General features: G+C 30.8%; 1 long non-coding RNA gene across 1 annotated transcript; it reads right to left on the reverse strand.

Annotated features, from left to right (window-relative positions):
• Positions 1 to 719: 719 nt before the first annotated feature.
• On the reverse strand, positions 720 to 2,348 carry LOC110897060. The gene is made up of 3 exons (XR_002568405.2): positions 2,266 to 2,348; positions 1,254 to 1,332; positions 720 to 812 (listed from the first exon to the last, which is right to left on the reverse strand). It is a non-coding gene; the product is annotated as an uncharacterized LOC110897060 (long non-coding RNA).
• Between the last annotated feature and the right edge of the window lie 2,063 nt (positions 2,349 to 4,411).

Here is a 4,411-nt window from a genome sequence, read left to right on the forward strand (position 1 = left end):
TATCTAAACCACTTGGGCAAGACATGAAACATTTTATACATGAACACGACATTGTTTTACAAATTTCACATTTTATACAAAATCACTTTTACTTGGTTATTCATTTAACCATGCATTTGTCCTTTTATTATCATTTGATTTTCACATTGATTTTCATATGATTTTACAAAGGAAAACATTTTACAAGGTTCTTGACTACATTTTGTTAAATACTTCTTTTAAACTACAAGTCATGAATCCTGCATAAACAAAACCGATGTATCTCACAGGCATTTTTATGCTGACGTACCTATTTTTACATGTGTTTCAGGTGCTAATGCATGCATGATGATGTTTGTGCTTCACTTAGGCGGACTCGGGCCTTAGTGACTTAAAAGACTGTTAATTATGTTATTTTAGTTTGAACTCAAAGACAATGTAAACTTTAATCTCAATAATACATAACTTTCAATACCATTGTTGTTGAAACAATAATTCTGTCGCATCACTCCCAGACGTTTCCGCCGCGGTTTGTTGTTTTAACGCGGTCGGGGTGTGACAAGTGTTGGTCTGAGATCTTGTCACACCCCAACCGATGGCGGAAACATCGGGATGAAACGAAAACGAGATTGCAAGAGACTTCATAACACTAATTGTGTCAATATTTAAATAAACCCATTTCATTTCATGAATTTCAAATTGTCAAACATTACATAAAATCCAAATACAACATGTTCAAACATAAAAACATCAAGTCATATTAAAACTAACACGTCTAAATGTGTTTCTAGGTATCATCGCTACTTCATTTCATAGCAATCATCATCTTCAACCTGTAACATGTTTAAAATACAATTCAATGCAAAAGCAAAGGCGAGTATACAAGTTTGATACTTACATAGCATAAAAAGATAAGTTTAAACGATTCCTCATAGCTAGCATGTGATTCAAGATAAACATTAAAGTCGGCATGTGTCTAACATATCAAACCAATGATGAAACGCAATATGCTCATGACATAACCACAAGTCTACGGGCGGTGCGTTAATCCTATAGCGCTATATATGTCACGGATAGGCTCGTACGAAGTTAATGATAAGTCTTACACAAGATGTCCTCAACCCAAGTTTAAAGTATCAAGCAATCACGTATACAAGCATGTTATAGGAACGTTTGTGCAATTAAGTAAAATGTTCATGTGTAAGTTTTGGTAAGTAAACATGTTACACCCCAAAAAGTGGTAAACGTAAAGAGGGGAATTCGAGTATACTCACGTTGATTGCGTTGCGATTTCTTGTAAGAACGTACGAGTAAAGATTGGAACAATCCAAGAGAACGAACAAACGGTTTATCCTAGATGTGAAAATACCACACGTAAATGATCTTATAAATTTTTCATACATTAAATAATATCTCTAAAATTTATGGTTTATAATCGGTTATATGTCATCCCCTTATTACATTTAATTGTCATAAAAGAATTATAGTTAAATATTTTATAATTGAAGGGAAATGAATTAAGAATAACAATAAAATAAGAAGAAAAACTGATAACTTGTGATTTAAAGTTTAGAAGAAAAGAATGAATTTATAATAAAAGAAAGGAAACGGAAAAGAAAAGAACATTTGGTAAAAATCTAGACACGTTCGATACATAACAAACTTTAGTAAATAATCACGAATATCATATGACACACTTGTATAGAGTGTCATCTTGATTCTACGAGAGAGAAAAGAAAGTTTATGGAATAGTTGCATAACTGTCCGTTTTATGTGTAACAACTAAAATAAATTTTAGTTTAATCATACTATTTTCTTACAATATTAATGAATGTAGAATGAGCCCCGGCTATATAACAAATTATTATTTATTTGAAAAAAAAATAAGAAAAGAATTTCAATATATTTTGTGTTCGAAATAGAAACCTAATCTTTATATAAAAATTCTAAAGACAAAATGATTACATTAACCAAAATTTAATCAAAACACATGCGACCTCTTGAATATGTTAATTGACAAAGTGAAATCAATTTATAAGATAAAATAAAATATGCTACAAATTTCTAAAAGAAACAAAACTGTGATATTTAGAAAAATTAATGACATTATCACTAGCATTTCATATGTGCTAATCAACTCAATAGTCCTATTCTAAAACAAGGCACCCAAGTTCTAAGAAATACAATTAATTCAAAAAAAAAAATATTAGGAATATATATCCTGATTAAGTAAATTGAAGGAAACAAGGAAAAGAAAATATAAAAGAACAAAAAATTTAAGACTACCTTCTAAGAAGAAAATCCAAGAATAAAATGAATTCCAAAAATTTGTTGCTTTTTTGCTACACTAGAGAGTTTGAGAGAGAAGTATGGAGTGATTGATAAAAATGGGTGAAGGTAAACAAATATTTATAGTGTGCTAATTCTATAGAATAAATTTGGCTTTAATGATGGAAAGAAAGGTAAGTTATTATGTTTTAACTTGATTTATTTGAATATTAATGGTTTGGTCTATGGTTTTAATAAGTTTAGCAAGGTTTAATTGACATAATGGTGAGGTTAAACACAATAATGGTGAGGTTTGATTGACCTTTAAGTTGTTCGGTTACTAGTTTGGTCTATGGTGTTTTGAATTCCCGTGATTACCATTTAAAATGTTCGGTTACTAGTTTCTATTAGATGTATTTCATAGAGAAAATAAACTCCCATTCATTATAATCATTGAATTAGTAGTATTGCTTTAAAATCTGAGTATTATTATACTACCCTAATTTATAAATATATAAAATTAGTCAAAATTTTAATTATGGTAAAAAGTTTGAATGTCTAAAACGTTTCTTAGGTAAAAATTATATGTTGATTTAGAATTTTAAATCATTAAGTAATTATATTAGTTAATTTAATATAACACAATGTTATAAATAATAAATAAAAATTAAACGATAATAAAAATTTCATTTTTTTATTACACTTAAAATCCGATTTATAAACCGGTCGGGTTTTTCTAAGATTCATTTTTGGCGGATGTTACAGTCTCCCCTACTTTAGGAGATTTCGTCCTCGAAATCTAAGAGGAAGACTTTTAAAGATTCAAAAGAAAGAATAGATGAGACTTGATCGCGAACGAGGTTCGTATAAAAGACAAAGAATAAGGGAGAATAAGGGGAGTATAAAAGCGAACGATTGATTCTAAGTGAATGCAAGTATAAGAATGGCATAAGTATCAGATAGACAAAAGTAGTGTGTTAAGAATGAGGTCTCGTCGTGGATAATCAGATTTAATGCATTAGCAATGCGTTCGTGAGTTGTTAAAGTTGCATATTAGGTCCAAACATGGTCTGTAAACACTGAATTTCTCATGGCACGTTTTTTTCAAAAGTTTAGTAACATGGTGAAAACACTTATATATAAGAAGTACCAGCGGCGTATCCCCCATGCTTTGACCATATTACGTCCGTTTCGTATTCGGTGTCATGTTACGTTCCGTGTCTTACCATACACAGCGGTACACTCTATGGTTCTCATGCGCTTATTACTATAAACCCGTGTGCACCCGCGATTATTTTGATCGTCGCATGATCCGCATAACTTGTACTAATTGTGTATGAATCGGGGTATACATAAATTTGAAAATAAGAATGTGTACGTATAAGAATGTAGTATATAAGCAAGTCCATGCTTAAGTATGTATGGGACCCATGCAAGCGAATCTCTCGGATTCCACTCGCGTACGGGTACGAATGTATGAATCAAGAGTATGAATGAAAGTATGAGGCATAGATATAAGTTTAAATATGATTATTCAAATAAGTATGACCATAGACATAAAACGTATAAGTAGTATACGTATAAGCATAAACGTATGAGTATAAGCGTAAGCATAAAACGTATGAGTATAAGCGTAGGTACGAATAATAAAATTACGTATATAGTGTATGCTGAAGCATAACGAAATTGGGCGTTATATGCTCGAGAAATTTTAATATGTAAAACGAATGACGTAAGCGGATTCGTCGCGAGGTATCGACTAAAACGTGTATGATGATTTACATGTATCGTTGTTTAAGCCAAAAGTTGAGTTTATTGAATCAAAACTAGATTGAGTTTGATTTGGAATGTAGAATGTAGTTTGTAAATGTAGATAACAGAAAGTACTCATTGGTTATGCATAACATATTTTGTAATGAATGGAAATGCTACTTTTGTTTTAAAAGAGTTTACGTAAGTTGAAGATTGTCGGTTCCCGTGAAGTCTTCTTGCCCCCCCCCATGTTTAGAAATTTTGAATGACGTATTAAGCGGTGTATAAAAGTTCGTTGTAAATAATAAGTTCGTAGTATTTCAAAGGATCTTGCATTAAAATATGAAAGTTGAAATTTGAAGGTTCTTGTGAAAACGTTGATCCTTAGAAAAGAAATTTAGCAAAACGGACT

The sequence above is a fragment of the Helianthus annuus genome, chromosome 12 (assembly GCF_002127325.2).
Source record: "Helianthus annuus cultivar XRQ/B chromosome 12, HanXRQr2.0-SUNRISE, whole genome shotgun sequence".
NCBI lineage: Eukaryota > Viridiplantae > Streptophyta > Magnoliopsida > Asterales > Asteraceae > Helianthus > Helianthus annuus.